This window comes from Typopeltis vanoorti, chromosome 4 (genome assembly GCF_054136105.1).
Source record: "Typopeltis vanoorti isolate ZY-2024b chromosome 4, IOZ_Tvanoo_1.0, whole genome shotgun sequence".
NCBI classification, from domain to species: Eukaryota; Metazoa; Arthropoda; class Arachnida; order Uropygi; family Thelyphonidae; genus Typopeltis; species Typopeltis vanoorti.
In genome coordinates, this window is record NC_143552.1 from 21239955 (window position 1) to 21260278 (window position 20324).

General features: G+C 36.9%; 1 long non-coding RNA gene across 1 annotated transcript in view; it reads right to left on the minus strand.

The window, feature by feature from the left end:
- Positions 1 to 20324, minus strand: part of LOC150107153 (uncharacterized) — a 46067-nt gene that overhangs the window by 9273 nt on the left and 16470 nt on the right. The gene's annotated exons all lie outside the window — the stretch shown is intronic.

Genomic DNA, 20324 nt, shown 5'->3' on the forward strand with positions numbered 1-20324 from the left:
AAAAAGCTTTTACAATACTTTTTCTAGGCAAGAGTAAAGAGAATGAATTACTCTTTAAATGGATATTTGTTTTTCACACATAGGTAATAATTATAAGTATCTATTTTGAACTTCAGGCTTTGATGACTGTTTCAACTGTTGACAACACAGATATGAACATTAATAAGTTTCTCCAAAATGCTTTTTTTTTTTTCTTGTAATATTTATAACTTAAGGGTTTACCAAAAATCGTGAGCATGGTTGAATGAATAGATAGCCTCTGCACTCTCAAACCAATGGGTTATGGATTTGAATCCCATTGTGGACATGGATATTTGTGAATACCTTTAGGTGGCAGATGAATTATACTACCAGTGTGAGATCACACACTACTTGCTGGTGGTGTGAAAAAATTCCTACTCCTCCACATACAGTATTAATGTACTGTAGCTTTACAATATTTTGTTGGTAGGATTTGTATTAAAAAAAAAGTTACATAAAGGAGAGAGAAAAAGGGATAAATGAATGTAGGCAATACATCGAATTTGAGCAGAGTTAGAAGTTGAGTGAAACCTTAGCTGAACACAGAACACAGAAAGTTGAGACAGTCATCAAAGCAAAGAGGGACCATTTTAGTAGTTACTCTTTGGTTTTTGTTTCCATCAATGCTAAGCACATAACAATTTCTGAAGAAATTGATATGTACATATGTGTCATATGCTGATATGACATATAAGTGTAATTAATACTGACCCTAAAATACCAGCATATTAAGTGATGGCCTCAAAGAAATATTAAAAACAGTTTATATTGAACATTTCACCTGATGATGAAGAAAATTGGTTATACCATTTTGATCCAGGAATCAAGTGTATCGAATGATAAGATAATGCATGGACATATATTATCTCAGCAGGCAAAGTGCCAAAGATAGTCTCCTTCATGCAGAGGGCATATTAGTTGCTTTTCTGCCTAAAAGGACAGCCCTAGATGTAGCTTGTTATATTGAAAAGCACAAAAAAACTGCAATTTATATCCCTTCATTTGGGGCACCTGTTTGTGGAGAGAGAGAGAGAGGTCCTCCTAGCATTTGTAGTTCTCCAGTTTTCTTTACATTTCTGTTCTTCAGAATGCCATCAGTGGCATTCAGTGCCCTGCTCATGTTTACCATACTGTGCAGCCCATGGACATCTCAAAAGCAGGAATCTTGGTGGTGTGTAAGCACTACTTTGGCAAAACAAGAAGTTCTGTTTTTCCCACTGACCAAATGCTTAATCTAGGGTTACTTTGTTAAATAGGCTTGTCTATGAAAGTGAGTAGTGCCATATTGTAAGTCTTATTGTAGTCCTGACATGCTGAATGAAGGAGGTGATGTAGAATTTTAACGTCTGCTTTCTTTCTCTATGAAGCCACCTTCAGTTACCTTTGGAACTCTTCCAACATCAAGAAACCACTGAAAGGACTAAAAAGGCAAACATCTGAGTCAGTTAACATAGCATATTGCTTGATCATCCATTCAACAAGTGAATGTTTAATTGGAAAACTATTTAAAATAAAATTAAATATATATTTTTTAATGTTTTTTGTTATATTGGTACCCAGGTGTCCAAAAATCATGTTAAATTCCCCTTGTTGAAACAGCATCAAAAAGAGTAATTCAAAGCAATTTCTTCTTGCAATACCTATTGAGGAAATATCAGTTACAGTAATTCCATATGAAACCCTAAACTATTCAAGAGTGATATTCCGAATTGAACCTCCTAAATGTTCCAAATAAAGTATTTGCTCCAAATTGAAAGAAAGAATCGAAAGGAGTATCATTCTTATGTTTTGACATCACCAGTGTAAGGCCTCTAATCCTTAATCCTTTTAAAATATTTTAAATGCTAGAAAAATATGGTTATAATTAAAACTACATATTGTAGCTCTACCATCTGTATAGCAGTAAAGAACGTGGAACTTAACACTGTCCTGGGGGAAAAACCTTAAATGTGACAATGGTGAGGGAGACATCCAGCTTATTTCCAAACATGGTAAAAGTGGAAGGATATGAAAGAGATTCAGAAAATCAGGACACAGCATTCCATATCAGAAGACAAAGAAGAAACTGACCACATCTTGTGGAAAAATCCTCTCATGCTAAGAGAATAGTACAAGTATTTAAAGAGATACTAACTTATATGACTGCTACACTCTTTTCCCAGTTGCATCATTCTTAAATGTGGAATGATTTAGTCTATTTTCATTACATTGCATCAGTTCTGGGATGATTTCATTCAAGAAAGTACACCAAAAGTTATATTTGTGGTACCAAAGGCATGAAAATCTATTAGTCAAAAAAGTAACAGAAAGAGCATCACACAAGGTAAACACTTCCATTTCCAGACTCTCAAACAGAAGAAATGGATTTCTCTGTATCCACAGAAGGATCTAAAATACTTAAGCATCAATGACATTAAGCTTCTCTTGTGGAAACATAAGCCATTGCAGACTTATTTGTGCAGAATATGGAGAGGGCCTTACATTACAGCACTACTTCCATAAGCACTGGTTAGCAGATTAACCCATCCACATAAGTCGCCATCTTTGTGCACCTTCACTCTAGCAAAATCTCTCTTAACACCAACATAAGGCAGTTGCCAAATATTATTCTATCCTATCCTATTCCCTCAGTCATATGGCTGAGGGAATAGGATATGGCTGGTGGGGGTAGCTATATGCTACCGTACTAGGGAGATGATTATGAGCAAGGTGATTTCCCGTTACCTTCCTTGCCGTAGTATATTTGATGACTGTAGCCGTGTGTGTTTATGGGACCTGTTTGCCTGTTCTGAGGGATGAAAAACCTGAGTTACCAGAAGAAAAAACCCTTTAGTTGAAAGAGACCAGATAAAGGTTCCTCACGTCACTGATGGGAATCAAACCCATGTCTTTCTGACCAAAGGGCTTTGTCTATACTGACTGAGCTACGGAGGCTTCAAATATTATTATAATGTTGTATTTACTTACCAGTTCATTCTGTATTTGCTGTGATCTCATTTTGCAGTTACTACTCCCCATTCTGATTTACAGGATATTTAAAACCAAACATTCTCTGAGGTAGTGCATTCTGTTTTAGTGCAACTCCCACCCATAAAAGGCCATAAACCTATAGCACATTATTAGTATTAGGGGTGATCTAAGGGTTTTTTTTCCTGGAAACCCTGCTCTATAAACCAAATGTGGGGACAACTTTAAACCACTTCAGATCTCGATTAAGCAGGATGGTGGTCATATGCCAGGTAAGAAAATTCATCTTTCACCTAAAGACGTTCATCAACATTCATACCCATAGTGTGATTCAAACCTAAGACCTATTAGCTGGAGAGCAGAGATGCTATCTACTCAGCCAACTAGGCTGCCAAATGCAAATCATGAAAAGGAATATTGTGTGCATACAGTGACCATCCATTCTGCATCTCTTCTAAGAAATGATATGGAGGTGGTAGGATTTCCCCTCCTGGAAGCTCAGATTTTTCAGCCCACATATGAGGAAAATCAGCCAGAAGAACCTGTATAATTAACATTATACTAGCTTCGCAGAATTAAGTTAAACCTTAGCTGGTTTAGCTTAATTTAAATTAATTTAAAACAACCCAATCTATCTTTCCTCCAAAAGTTTTTACACTTGTTATAAATTAAATTAAAGATGCCAAGAAATTATATTTAATCTTGTTTAATCCTTTATCCAAGTGTAAGCATAAAAAGTCTACCCATAAAGTATCTTCATGACTAAGTTAGTTGTATAAAAAGGCCAATGACTTCACATTAATTGCCTTAGTATCCCATAATTAAGCATGAAATCTGGTGAAGGTACTAGAGAGAGATTGGTGAGAAGAAGGATACAGAAGTGGGTTGATAACAGCAGTATTCTCTGTGGTTATCAGCATGGATTTGTTAAAGTGAGATCATGTTTTACTAATTTACTTACCTTGGACAAGGGTGATGCACATACAGTAGTGTACTTGGATTTTGCAAAAGGTTTTGATAGACTGCCACAGGACAAGCTGTTAAATAAATTGAAACAGATGGGATTGGATAACAGACTTCTGAGTTGGATCAGCGACTGACTGTCAGATAGTTATCAAAAAGTTGTATATGGGGGTGCAGTATCCTGAAAAAGGAAGGTCATTAGTTCAGTGGTGTACTGCAGGGATCAGTTTTGGGACCATTGTTGTTCAATTTGTATGTTAATGATATTTGGATGGGTTTAACTAGTGATCTGTATATGATGCAAAATTGGGGAGAGCAATGCAGAGTCAAGCAGATGTTATGGCCTTACATGAGGACTTGAATACATTGCATGAATGGGCAGTAAATTGAACTGTCGGTTCAATGTTGCAAAGTGTAAGTTTTGAGATTTGGTAAACAGTAATGGGATGCAAAGTATATACATGGTGGGAAAACTTTAAAGGAAGTTGAGAGAGGACCTGAAATTCTGGGGCCCACATTGTACAAGTTGAGAAGACGTAAAATCGGATAATGGCAACAATGCAGAAATAAAGAGATTATGGTACAATTGTATAAGGCTCTGATCAGGCCTCGTATGGATTACTGTGCACAAATTTGGTTGCCAGATTTTCATGGTGATGAGGATATGTTGGAAAGGGTCCAGAAGATTCACAAAGTGGTCAGTGGTCTCGAATGTAAATTGCAAACCCTCTTGAATAGGAGAAAGAGGGAGGGATATGATTGAGACATATAAGCTAGTTAGGGGTTGTTATCAGGTTGACATGGAAGAGATGTTTCATAGAATGAGAGAGGTGTGGGTAGAACAAGAGGCCATTGCTGGAAACTGTATAAGGAGGATGTGAGGAGAAGGTTCTTTGAATGGAGAGTGGTAGGTGAGTGAAATACATTGCCTGAGTGCATTGCGAATGTAGGCACATTTAATAAGTTTAAGGCACGGTTGGCTGAGCATTGTGTGCAAATAGTGTATATCTCCCATGATGAGTCTCTGACTCCATGGAGGTCAGATATTAATAATAATGCAAAGGGAGCCTCCATAGCTCAGTCAGTATAGACAAAACCCTTTGGTCAGAAAGACCTGGGTTCTATTCCTGTCAGTTATGTAAGGAATCTTTATCTGATCTCTTTCAACAAAAGGCGAGTTAACCTGTCTCATACGGAGGTGGAGGGTTTTTTCTCCCAGTAACTTGGGTTTTTCATCCCTCAAAACAGGCAAACTGGTCCTGTGAACACACGGCTACAGTCATACAGGGTGTTCGGGATAAATTTGACAGTTTCGTAAGGAAAAAGAAAATCTTCTTTGTATCTATTAAATTTAATGAATTGACAAAAAACATTACAGGCAGAGTTAATTACAATACTATCAACAAGATTTACTCAAAATAACCACCATTAGCATCGATCACAGCTTCAATTCTGCTTCGGAACCTCGAACAAGCTGATGCTACAGTCTCCCTGGGAAGGGCCACAAAAACTGTTTTAATTTTATCCATTAACTGGGCTTTTGTATTACTGGAAGTGCGATTGGTGTCTTTTTCAACTGCGCCCCATACAAAATAATCCATGGGGTTAAGGTCTGGGGAGTTTGGAGGCCAAACATTTGGACTGGTGAAGTCGTAGAAATTTTCAGACAACCATTTTTGACTTTTCCCAGAGGTGTGGCAAGGGGCCGAATCCTGCTGCCATACATACGGCCTACCATTGGCTACCCTTGTTATCCAGGGCTTGACTACAGTTAGCAACTCCACGAACAAAGCCCGAATTCCAATGCCAGGGTTCTTCAACACCTGTTCCTGCAGATTTGCGAGGAATTCTGCTGTACGAACGCAATCAGATCATCTGCTAGGGATCTTTCTTCTTGCTACATCCTCGTAGTCACCATTGCAAGTCTCTAGTTCATGCCTGATTGTTTTTACTGTATTCAGGGAGCATTGGGCAGCAGTCGTAATATCCTTATTTTGATGGCGGGCACGAATCATCATGATACAAGTTATTCTCTTCCATGATTCAGGTGGGTTCCAGCTATCCATCCTTTCTGACATCTTGTATATGAATGAAGAAGGGTCCAAACTTTTAAATGAAGAGAAGTGTGTGTTAATACATGTAACTTACGGAAAAATATAATTAATTATAAATATGTCAAATTTATCCCGAACACCCTGTATAATGTACTACGGCAAGGAAGGCAGTGGGAAACCACCTTGTTTATCATCATCTCCCTAGTATGGAAGCATATAGCTACCCCCACCAGTCGTATGGCTGAGCAAATAGGATAGGAATAATGCAAACCACACATCCTTTTAAGTGTGTATAATACTATGTATTATGGAATGGGCTATAAGAATGAAAATACTTTATGCAAACTTTGTTTGCCTACATTTGGATAAAGGATTAAACGAGTATATAATTTCTTGGCATTTTTAATCTCCTATAACTGCTTAAGTGGGAAGTGGAAAACACTATTTATGGAATCGGTCAATTTCTTATGAAATCCACTCTGATTGTATAATGCCACTACAACGTAATTGGTTTCTACTCATTCTCCTGAACCCAAATGCTAAATAGCCAAGACAACTCAGCTATCTAGAATTTTCTAGATATCCCAGCGCAATAAATTTCTTTCAAACATCGTCATGCACAAGCATCATTGTTCCATTGGCACTGCCAAAAACTATGCTTTACACCTTCAATAACAACACAAAAGCAGTGTATAACAAGATCTAGGAAACAAAGAGCAAATACATCACTCACTCATCTTTAATCCTGGAACCTGCTAAGCAATTGCTAATTGGGAAGCAAATGATTGGTGATGCACCAAAATATTGGCAACATCTTGCTGCATCTCCAAATTCCTCTCTAAAATGCAAAGAGCAAAAACATTAAATTCTATTCTCTTTTTGAATGGTCCAGAACTCTACAATAGGCCATTCAAGAAAGAATTAAAAATTGCTCAACTTCAATGCTAAGAAAGGGCTGCAGAAACAAATGATATTCCATTATGAAATGATAAAACAATTAATACTAACTCTCATGGACCAATTGTTCTGCCTTTAATAACAAAGTTGTCTGTAAGGATGAACTTCCATATCGCTAGCAAAGAGCAACCAGTGCTGCTTTTCTAAGCCAGATAAGGATCTAAACAACTAAATGACATCCAGTAGTTCTGACTAGCTGCTTGTGCAAGATCTTAGGGAGAAAATGGTCAGCTCTCCTCTTTTATTGTTTTTGAAGAGCAATGACTTTTTTCCAAGATGCCATCTGGATTCAATATAAACCATTCTACATTAGATCATTTAATCTGACTGGAAACATCCATCATGGATGATTTCCTAAAAAATAAGCATTTGGCATCAGTATTCTTTGACATGGAAAAAACACAAAGTGGCTTAGCAGTTTAATGCATTAAAAAGAACTACATAACTTTGGTTTTAGAGAGTACCACCCTCTTCCCCAAGACACCTTAAGTTTTAAGTGCCACATTTCTTGCCATCAGTTAATACTAATAGAACAATGCTCTTCCAACCATAAGTAGTATTTCTGCATTGGTGGCTTCATCTTTTATTTTCCATGCAATATTAGGGTTCATAGAAAGACCATGTTACAGCAAGTTGTTAACTGTCTTTCTGTCTGAAAACGTACAGAATGGTTTAGGTTTTCACCACAGACCTAAACCCATTTGTAATTGTTTGCCATAAACACTGTCTCAATACCCAGAATTTTAGGATAAACATTTGTAGTAGTTAGTTCTTGGAATTCATACAAAATTAACATTCTTACTACATGTCAGCTAAGTGATACCTTATCTTCCATCAATATCTGCAGAAACAGTATTCACTGATACTTGGATCCCATTCACCATCAGGCAATTACAGCTGCAAATGGCACATTATGAACATCACTTATCCTCCCTAATCCTTATGACAAAGCAAACGAAGAATCTCTGTTGATGCCCACAGCGATCTTTGCAGTATGCAGTGAAAATAAAATCCCTGCCGAGACCTACATGGATGTCTTTTTGATTGCATATCAGAAACCACTACAGACCTTAGACATTATAGATAATACTGCATGAATGCATACATGCCACAGGAAAATTACTTTCCATCTTGACATGCCTCTCATAATAATGCTTAACAGTATAACCAACACCAAGAGGAAAAAAATACATTTATTAACCTCACTAATATTTCATTGGTTTTCTATCCAGCATCATCAGAGCACAATGATAACTGTGACAGGCACAAAGCACTAAAGAAAGTAACATTAATTAAGAAACAATTTAAATTGTAACTGACACCTAATGTCCTTACATCCAGAACTGAGGTTTATTCTAATCTCCATCTTTGAAATGCTGCTAGTGAAAAATTGGAAAAAAAAAAATTGCAGCGCTTTAACAGCAGAGTTGTTCCCAATTGCAACTATGACAAGAATGCTAATAGTAAATTATCATCACACATACTCTCAGAAGATGCACTTAGTCATAGGCATAATTTTGCCATAGCACTCAAAAAAAGTACTGTTTTTAAAAATTAGAACCACCATAAAATGTCGTAACTATGAACCCACAGTGACTAACATTCTAAGTAAATCCAAACTTCTCAAGAATAACTTTCCACCAAAAGAAATATCAGCACTTAGAAAGCTATATAAGAATAAACAAATTTTTGTAATTAAAGCTGATAAGGGAAATGCTGCTGTTCAATATGAACAGCAGAGTACAACAGAAAAATGAATCAACTTCTTAAAGACTCCTCCACTCATCAGATCACAGACTGGAACCCTATAAAATTCCAAAAGAATATTTAAAAAAAATTACATCCTGGCCTGAACAAATTTACCAAAAAACAAACCCTATCATGTCAAACCACCCCAGATATATGAGGTCCCTAAAATTCACAAACCCAATACCACCCCCACACACACCCCTTCATCCAATTGTATAGACATTCCCACCTACAAACCGGCTAAACATTCACCCAAATTACTTTCCTCCCTTGTAGACAACTCTCCCTCATATATTAAAAATTCTTTGTGCTTTAAAACATTAAGAGAAAATTTAACTCTGACTGATTCTTGCTTCATGATCAGTTTTGATATCATCTCAATTTTCACTAATGTATCTCTTTGAAGAGACCCTTGATCTTATTAAGCCACAACCCCCTCCCCTAACATAATTGAATTAATCAGATTCACCATATATGCAGATTATTTCCTAAAGGAAAACTATACAAGCATTTAGATGGGACTGCTATGGGTTCCCCTCTTTCACCCATCCCCCACTCTAGCAAACTTCTATATGGAGCATTTAGAAAACGAAGCACTCAAACACAGCCACACCAAAACCAACAACTTGGCTGCACTATGTTGATGATGTGTTTACTGTTTGGCACATTGATACATTTTTGGTGCAGCTTAACAGCCATGGTAAATAAATAAACTTTACCATAGAAACATAAAGTAATAATAGCTTCTCCTTTTTAGATACACTAGTGACACAACTTTCTAATGGCTCATTATCCTTCTCCATCTACAGAAAACTCACTCATGCTGATAAGTATTTGCATAAACAATTATACTACCACCCTTCTCAACAGTATGGCATCCTCAAAAACTCTTACTCACCAAGCCAGGGCTATTTGTTCAAATGACACAGCCCCTATATAATAGATAAAATATTACATATACCCCCCCCCCCATCCTTCCTACATTCAATGCACATGATCACAACAAAACCATTCCACATGTTAAAGATACATCAGAAAAATAGCAAAAATTCTCTGCTAATATGATCACCTAATATGAATCTCCCTACTTCTACACGTCAGTGTAGAAGTAGGGAGATTCTTGTTCCATTGTATAAGGCTTTGATTAGGCCACACATGGACTATTGTGCCCAGATTTGGTCACCTGGTTTTCAGAAGAATGAAGAGAAGTTGGAAAGGGTCCAAAGGCGACTGACTAAGGTAGTTTCTGACTTCTGGAATGTTGAGTATGAGGAAAGATTGAGAAGATGTAATTTGCAGAGTCTGGTGGAGAGAAGGAAGAGGGGAGATATGATACAGACCTACAAGTTGGTAAGGAGTTATTATAGGATCAATGCTGGGGAAGTTCTACAGAAAATAGTGGGAGATTGGGGAAAACCAGGTCATCCCTGGAAACTGTATAAAGAGGGTGTGAGTAGGGGAGTGAGAGGCAGGTTTTTTTCGTGCAGAGTTGTGAATGATTGGAATGCCTTACCTGAGAGTGTGGTGTCTGCAAGGAGTTTGAGTGTGTTTAAGACACAGTATGATGAGATGTGTGTGTGATAAAAGGACCTCCCAGATGAGTCTTTGACTCCATGAAGTCTTGGGTAATAATAATAATAATATTACTTTCAAACCTTTCATTCAGCTAGCTGCTTTCATGCATCCTAAAGATTGATTACATTTTCTTGAACATCTGGGAGTGCTTAAAGTTCCTCGTGCTACAGTTTAACCTACTTTGGATAGATGGGTAGATCAGTTAACATCTGCCTCAAGGAATGTTAAAATTACATCCAAAATCATCTGCATGGTAAGTTGGGATTGGCAGACCATGCTCTGGATACTCCTTCACATAGGATCAGATTGAAAAAAACATCTATATTACATGGAAGTCACTAGGTCTGAGAGGCTATTCTTAGAATCAGGCTATGAAGAACTCTCCCAACCTCAACAAGTATGGCTGCATTAATTTACCAGAGATATGGGAGACTATCATTTTAAGGCCTAATAGCTGGACTTCTCTAAATTAACTTTGTAGTTATCCAACCCACAGAGAGTGCCATGTAAGGACATTAGGTGTCAGTTACAATTTAAGTTATTTCTACAATTACTTAGTTTAGTGTCCTTTCCTTCATGGTTATGCAGTAATCAGAATTCATTATAAAAAATATGAAAACAACTGCCGTGTTAGAGTAAAACTTCAGTTTCATATAAACCAACGCATGGTGGTAGTTTCCATAATATTTATGATGAACTTAGTGTAGTGCTTTGTGCCTGTCACAGTTATCACTGTGCTCTGATGATGCTGGGTAGAAAACTAGCGAAATATTAGCAAGTTATAATAAATGTATTCCCCCCTGGTGTTGGTTATACTGTTAAGCATTATTATGAATAATGAACAACACCTAAGTCTTTCTTTATGTATTGGCATGCCTTTATTTCACTGTGCACATTTTTTCTGTATGCTGCCCAGGGAAACTACTGGTGTCTTTTGGTTTGAAAGATTTGGGTTCAAATTCTATCTCGGATGCAGATACTGAGCTTTGCCTTCTTCAACTGAAGCTTGGATTTAGTTAAAACTTCCAGAAACTTTTTATCCCATAAAGCAGGTAGTGGAATATTATCAGGTTCTGGTGCCTGATAATATTCAGGCACCAGAGCCACAGTTGTTTCAGCTGTAATTCCAAAAGGCATCCTAGGGAGAACTCACCTTTCAAAATACAGACAGTAGAATACTCCGATTTTCTACAACTCTATATAGATGGTTCAAAATTAATGTTTAGTGTCTACTGTTATCATTCCAAATAGCATAATATCTAATTGAATCGCAATGGAATGCAACTACAGGAAAATTCTACTTACAAACGAACTTTCAAGAAAGTTCGTAAGTAAAAGTGGAGTGAGTTTGATGGAAGGAAGGAAGGATTTATATAAGGTTGGATGGCTTGCATCAAAATGGATTTAGTATTTCGGAATCTTAAGAAAATGTTGTTCAGTGAAGGTTCAGAAGTACAAAGTCAGGGAAACTAGAATGTAAAGGATGATATGGTCATAGGAACAGAATGCAAGGGACTTCAGAGAGGACTTATTATGGGAACAGAGATTAGGAAGAGAAAGGGCCACAGGCAGGGAAGGATATGGAATTTATACAGCTGTTGAGAAATAATTATCTGAGGCTACATGTAATGGATGGGACATGATGTTCAAGAGTGCTGGATCTGATCATTAATATCGGAGACCTTAACACTAAGCAATCTATTCTTTCTTTCAAGGTGGTCACAGCATTCATTATGAAGAATTTATGGAAGCAAAAACTCATGTGCTGGAGTAACTACTTTACTTATAATTAAGTAAATAACACTCAGTGTTTTGACCTCTGTATTGAGGCCATCATCAGGAAAACATATGCACAGGACATGTTATTGTTTAATTGTTAACAATTGTTTAGCCTGAACTCTAGTGAAAAAATAAATAAATTACTTTTTATACATAATGAGTATAATAATATTATTATTATTATTATTATTACCCCAAGACCTCATGGAGTCAAAGACTCATCTGGGAGGTCCTTTTATCACACACACACAGCTCATCATACTGTACCTTAAACACATTCAAACTTATTGCAGACACCACAATCTCAGGCAAGGCATTCCAATCATTCACAACTCTGCACGAAAAAAACCTGCCTCTCACTCCCCTACTCACACCCTCTTTATACAGTTTCCAGGGATGACCTCTGGTTCTCCCCTGATCTCCCACTATTCTCTGTAGAACTTCTCCACCATTGATCCTATAACAACCCTTTACCAACTTGTAGGTCTCTATCATATCTCCCCCTCTTCCTCCTGTCCACCAGACTCTGCAAATTACATCTTCTCAATCTTTCCTCATACACGACATTCCAGAGGTCAGAAACTACCTTAGTCAGTTGCCTTTGGATCCTTTCCAACATCTCTTCATCCTGCTGAAAACCAGGTGACCAAATTTGGGCACAATAGTCCATGTGTGGCCTAATTAAAGCCTTATACAACGGAACAAGAATCTCCCTACTTCTATACGTCAGTGTCCTCTGCATCATTCCCAGAAGCCTTTGTGTTGTCTTCACAATTTTGGCGATGTGTCCCCTAAATTTTAGATTCTTATCCACTATCATCCCCAAATCTCTTATTTCCTCAATATAAAGATGATAAAAAAAATTACAGTGGTACTAAATCAAACATTTCTATAGTCCTCTCATCTTAAGGTTTTCTTGTGTTGGGAACTCTGCCATCATGTTCTGAACATCATCATCATGAACTGCAACACAAGAAAAACCTTAAGATAAGAGAACTATAGAGGTGTGTTTGATGTAGTTCTTCTGTATTTTTTTTTAATCATCTGTATATTATTATACTTAAGATCATGGCCGGTCCGAGAGTATCTGATGGCCCTAGGCAAAGAAAATTTAGGTACCCCTATACATTGTCTCTCTTTATATTTATATATTTTGTCATACTCACACATACACCTACACATGTGAATATTTATAAAAATAATATCATTATGAACATTAAAAAAATTATTAATCAAAACTAATACATTTGTATACATATATGATTACTCCTAAAATCTGTATAGCAAGAAAATTATTACATCTTAAATACAAAAATTATGAAAAATTAATCTTTTGCACTTTTTTGGCAAAGTTTTGAATTAATTCATCTATATTGATTGTAGATGCAATTTCATGCTCTATATATATTATTGCTAGACCAGTGAGTCGTTCCTGAGCCATCATAGACCAAGTGTAAGTTTTTGTAAGTTTTAATTTCGAGAAACACCTTTCTGAACTTGCTACCAATACTGGCAATGTCAAAAAAATTCTCAGAGCAATAAACACATTTGGAACACATTTTTCTAAATTATTTTTGCATATGTATAACAGGACATCTAATGAGGAAGTATTTTCTGGAATTCGCCTTGCTATTTATAATTCACTACATAAATCCATTCCATCAATATCTCTAGAATTATCATGTGTTAAATAATTTTCCAATATCAAACATTTTTTAAGCAGTTCTGCTGAAGTAATTTTTTGAAATTCATATATATTTAAAAGAAAACCAAACTTTTTGTTAATTGTAGACATATGTTTGAATTTTTCATCAACATATGCAATTGCAGTATCAATAATTGAAAAATGAGTTTGAGGGATACCACGGAACTTCCCTGCTCATCTTGGGACAGATGCCAGAAGGAGGAAAAATCTCTGCACTTGAGGTTAAGTATACAAAGAGCAGGGGAGTGGAAGAAATAGAGAAAGGCGAAAATAATGTAGGATCATCAGCGAGCACCAGGACGGCTTGACTTATTATAGTTTTTTATTATTAATCAAAGTTTTACTAATTTTTTTTGCAAGGTTGTAATTTTTCCCCTAACTATGTAGCAAAATCTTAAGATGTATATAAAAATTTAATTAATTTATTTTTTATAACCTTTTATTATTTTTTATTTTTTATTTTTATTTTATATTTGTTTCACCAGAGGTCATGCTAGTGTAGACAATTAACAATGCATTTAAATTTAGCTCACTTTTGTGTAGTGTCATGTAGCTTGTATTCTGTGCATATGTATGCTTTCCTGATGATGATGACATCGATATAGAGGTTGAAACATCGTGTGTTAGTTACTTAATCGTAAAGTGTTTACTCCAGCATGTGTGTTTTTGTCTTCATAAATTCTTCACAATAACTAACCAATCTGGCTATACTTCCTCTGCTTGGAGAAAGTGATCATTCAATCTTAACCAGTGAGATTGATAGACATCCAGAATTTTCTGTTAAGAACGGATAAATGTGGAATTACAAAGCAGGTGATTATAACAAGTTGAGGAGTCAGCCATGGGTAAGAATTTGGAGCAGAAAGACAGATGGTGGTGCATGGGAGGTGGTCAAGGGATGTTTGAAGAAAGCAGTAGTTGAATCTATACCTAGACTCAGAAGGATAAATCAGGAGTTAGATGGATGAATAGTCTCATTTAGCAGGAGTTGCATACAAAGAAAAGATTGTGGAGGATTATAAAGAAAAAGATGATCAGCATGCCCATGAGCAGTATAAGGCAGGTTGACAGTATTATGGTAAGGAAGGCTAAAGCTAATTATGAGAGAAAGCTAACTGATGAGGCTAAAGGATTCTTTTGCTATGTGGCAAGTAAAAGGAGAAATGACTTTTTAAAGCTATTATGATTTTAAAAAGTGCTGATGGTGGGGAGATAATAGAACCAAACCAAATAGTTGAATTACTGAGTGAGTATTTTTGCAGAGATGTACCATCTACGTGGGGACATTACAATGCCAGATGCGACATTGACTGATAGGAAAACAGAAGTTGAAGAAATGGGGATGCTTAAAATATTGTAGAATCTCAATATGAACATAGCCAAAGGATTAGATGAATTATTGGCCTGTGCATTACAAGAATGCACAGGCCAATAAGTTTGTTTTATCAGTTCCTCTGACTAAGCTGTTTAATTTAAGCTTCAGTACTGGGAAGGTGCCAATGGAGTAGAAAGAGGACCAAATAGTCTTTGCATAAAGACTCCAAGACAGAAGTACCAAATTATAAGCCAATCAGCATCTCAGGAGTGGTCATTAAGGTATTGGAAAAATTGGTGAAAGACAGAATTCAGGATGGGGGGGATACTCTATAAGGGACAACATGATTTTGTGAAGGGTAGGTCTTGCCTTAGTAATTTGTTTACTTTTTATAATCAAGTAACAGTGGAGTTGGATAAGGGAATTTCTATTCAGTGATATTGCTAGACTTTGCAAAAGCATCTGACAAGATTCTGCATAGAACTCTATTGCATAAATTGGAGCAAATGGGGATGGATATGAATCTGGTAATTTCTGCTAGAGGGTGGCTGATGGACAGATATCAAAGAGTGATTTATGGAGAAGTTGAGTTCAAGAGAAGGTTGTTTAATTTGTATATCAGTGATTTAAGAAATGATTTGACAGGAAATATTCAGTTACTTGCTGACAATGTCAAAATGGGAAGAGCAATGGTGATGCAGAGATCCTGCAGAAAGAAGAGACTAGCAGTATGGGCAAAGATAAATGGATGCCAGTTTAATGTGTGAAGAGATTAGAAATGAATGGATTGCCAGAGGTGGTTGTGGGTGCTTCATCAGTGAATGAGTTTAAGGAGAGGTATGATAGGTATTGTGTGAATAATGGATCTCCCACAATAAGTCTTTTGACTCCATGGAGATAACTGTATAATAATAATAATAAATTCATCTTGCAAACATTCAATGCACAAGAACATACGTTTTAAACATGCTTTTAAAGAACATACGTTCATAATTTGGGGTTTGTCTATATACTGCTGAGCTATAGAGCTTGCATTAAACTATAAAAAGATGAAACAATCAAAGATGCATCATTAACATGTTCTTTAAGCTCAGTTTAAGTTATGCCAGTTACTACTGGCATTAACCAGTAGTAACTTCAAACTCTGCTATAATATCTGAATCTGGTGCTTTCTCAGATTTAGCATCTGTTACATCAAATAAGGGGATTCCACCTGAATCAAGGTAAATGAGACTGCAGAAACTGCAGCCTCATTTCCTCTTATACTCTACCAAATCAATATCTACTTATCCCGTGTACTAAATACAGGCTATAAAACAAACTAATATCCCACCAAAAAATATCATGAGATTAGAGATAAAGATTACTAACAGACTATAACAAATTGAGCCTGTAATCAAAGTGACGCAGTCTAATCTGTGTAGGCACCAATCAGAGGAAGCTGTTCTTGCTTTACTTTTCATAAATCAGTTATCACACATACCCATCGAGGAACAATGATATACTGCTGTAAGTACTATGGTTCTGTTTTAGCTAATATTTTTTTCATTTTTTTAATGCACTCAATCATTATTTTACTTATTTTACAATTTACTCAAGCAGATCTTATCTGACTCAAATATGTATTTTAAATTTCTACCAAAAAAAAAAATTAATAACTCTTTAGAAGTATGTTAAGTTTACATGTATATATTAATTTTACTTTTATACACATCTGAATTGTTTTTGTTTTATTTATTTCTGCGTGCTTCCCTCCCCCATAGAAAGGGTTGCAAACCTATAGAACATTAGTATCGTGGGCAGACTTAGGAATTTTTTAATAATGATTTTATTTTATTTATTTTTTACAGTCTGTAAAACCCTGCCTTTCACTAAATGTGAAACTTTTTCATGTCAGGCCTCCAGTAAGCAGGGCAGGAATCTCTCATTGGATAATGAAATTTATTTCCCACCTAAAGAAAATCACAAACATCAGTGTGCACAGTGGAATTCAAATCCACAGCCTCTTGGGCAGAGAGCAAGTACACTTGACTAACCAAGCTGACAATTTGTTATTTCTCATAAAAACAACCATTTTCTCCCAGTATTATTTTTGACGATACCCAAATTTCTAGACAATTTGAGATTTCTCTTCTTGGAATTACTCTGACATCAAGCCTCTCCTGGCACATAAATACATCACAACCATTGCATCCTCAGCTTCCAAAAAATTAGGCTTTCTCTTTCATTCAAGACGTTACTTTACCCCTGAACAGCTATTAACATTATACAAATCACAAATGTGCCCAGTTATTGAATACTGCTCTTACATATGGGGATGGGGTCCCCCCTAACAGCTCCCTCAAAATGCTTGACTCAATACAGGGGAGAGCAATTACTTATTAATGACCCATCTCTTACCAACTCACTTCCCCCCACTTTCGCACAGACATTTGGTTAGCAATGTCTGCAATGTGTGTATTTCACAAATATTTCCATGGAAAATGTTAATCTGAAATGGCATCAATAATTCCCTCACTTGGTACTAAGCTTGTTGGAACACATGCAACTGCTGTTCAACATCCCGTCACAGTGCACCTTGAAACCCACAAAACAGTTTCTTATCCTCCTTCATCCCTGTAACTGTTGTATTGTGGAACAGTCTTCTCCCCCCCTGTTGTGTTTCCCAAGGAATACGATATACAGTCTTTTAAATCAAATGTAAACAAGTTCCTCCTTTCCCAACCCATATACAGTACTAATATCTACAGGTTGATCAAACGACATGTATATGGGCTCAACATGAAAAAAAACAAAAAACATTAACATCATAGATGGTGATACATCAATAAAAACACAAAGTAATGTGCAATGTGCAACAAAAGTGTAATGAAAATAAACACTACTTGTTTCAAACTGTGGCCAATTTCAAAGAATACTTTGGAGGTGCTTGCTTTCCTTCAGTGACTCTATAGCATATAAAGTTTCACATAATGCTTTTTGTATAAAATCTGTGCTCATTACTTTTAGTACAGCCCTCATATAATAACTGATACCTTGGGAGTAAAATATAATTATTGTATTAACTATATACAAAAAAGTAAAATAGGTGGAGAAGGAAAGAGTCTAATGTGTCTGTGTCTGAGCCATGTTGCCAAATAGAGAACACATCATCAATATATCTTAACCAAATATAAGATTTGAGACTGGCAGTATCATGTGCATGTTTTTTAAAATGCCCCACATAGAAATTGGCCAGATGGCAAGAGGGAAGCCTATGGAACAGTGGCAGCCCATGAAGTTTTAAGTGGGGGTGCTGCCTATGCAAAATAATTTTTAAAAAATTCTTTTTTTCCTAATTAGTAACCATTTATTAATAAATAAATCTACAGATTTATTTATGTTCTTTGTTCTGTGCAGCTGTGTCCATCGGTGCTTCGTGGTCTGCAGTAATAGCCACTTTGTCTGTTGGTGCTTGTAGTCACTGCTGCTGTAGTCACCTTCCTGCGCTTCTTCCTACTGACTACCTGATAGTTATCAGGGTCCTCTAATAAATGAGTATCAGCTGTTGAGGTATTTCCTCTACTGTTGTCTTGTGAGGTGCTGGAAAGAGGGTCAGGGGATTGGTAGTCCTCTGATTTATATTATATATATTACTATATTATATATTATTATTCGGGCCTCCATGGAGTCGAAAGACTCATCATGGGAGGTCCTTCCTAAGAACATAAAGTCTGTCAAGACTCATCGAGGAGAGATCCCCCCTAAGAAACACAAAGTCTATCATACCACTCCTTAAACTCATTGACTGTTCTCGCTCTCACCACTCCATCAAGCAATGCATTCCACGGTTCAACCACCCTCCACGCAAAGAAACCACTCCTCACTCTCTTGCTCACAGTTTCCTTTCGTAACTTCCAGGGATGGCCTCTTGTCATCACTCCTTCCCGCTGTTCAACCAAGTGAAAGAACTCCCCAGTGTCAACCCTGTAACCACCTCTCAACAGTTTAAAAGTCTCAATCATATCACCTCTCCTTCTTCTATCCACCAAACTCTGCAGTCCACATTCCCTCAGCCGATCCTCGTAACTATCCTTGTACAGTCCTGAAACCATCTTTGTCATCCGTCTTTGTATCCTTTCCACAGTTAATTTATCCCCTTCAAATCCTGGAGACCAAATCTGAGAACAATAGGCCAAGTGTGGTCTGATCAGAGACTTATACAACGGAATGATAACCCTCTTATCTCTGCAGGTCAGTGTCCTTCTCATAATTGCAGCAATCCTCTATGTTACCTTCAACATCTTTGCAATATGTCCCCTAAACTTCAGGTTTCTATCAACCATCAACCCCAGATCTCTTGTCTCCTCTACTTCCTCCAGCATAACTCCTCCCATAGAGTATGCTGCATCACATCGATGTTTCCCAAACCTCAAGACCTTACATTTTGCTGCATTAAACTGAAACACCCATTCATTTGCCCATCTATCTAGCTTATTTAAATCCTTTTGCAAAGCTTTGCACTATTACTAATACCACATCTGCACTATTACTAATAATCCTTCCTAGCTTCGCATCATCCGCAAACAACTGAATATTCCCTTGCAATCCACTGGCAATGTCATTGATATAAAGGGTAAACAATATAGGTCCTAGTACTGAGCCCTCTGGAACCCCACTTGTAACCCTCTGCCTTGAAACTGCTCCACCATACACAACTCTCTGATACCTATCAGACAGCCAATCCTGAATCCAGTTGACCAATCTGACATCCAGACCCATGTGCTGCAACTTTAATATCAGCTTATCATGTGGCACCCTGTCAAATGCCTTTGCTAAGTCTAAGAAAATTGCAGTATATGCCTTTCCCTCATCTAATGCTCTTGTAACTTTATTATAAAAGGCTAGCATATTGCTAAAACAAGAGCGCCCTTTCACAAATCCATGTTGACTCTCACAGATAACATTACCCTCATCTGCCCAATGTTGTATATGGTCCCTCACTACTTTCTCCAAGATCTTAACTACTACTGATGACACACAGACTGGCCTATAATTAGACACTTCCAGTCTGTTACCACCCTTATGCAATGGCACTATCTTACCTTCCTTCCATTCCCTGGGCACCTTTGCTGAAGCCAGACTTTCATTGAAAAGCTAGGTTAATGGCACTGTCAGTTCCCTGGCACATTCTCTCAAAACTCGTGGTGAAATACCATCCAGTCCCAAAGCTTTACTGACATCCAGAGTACTCAGTATC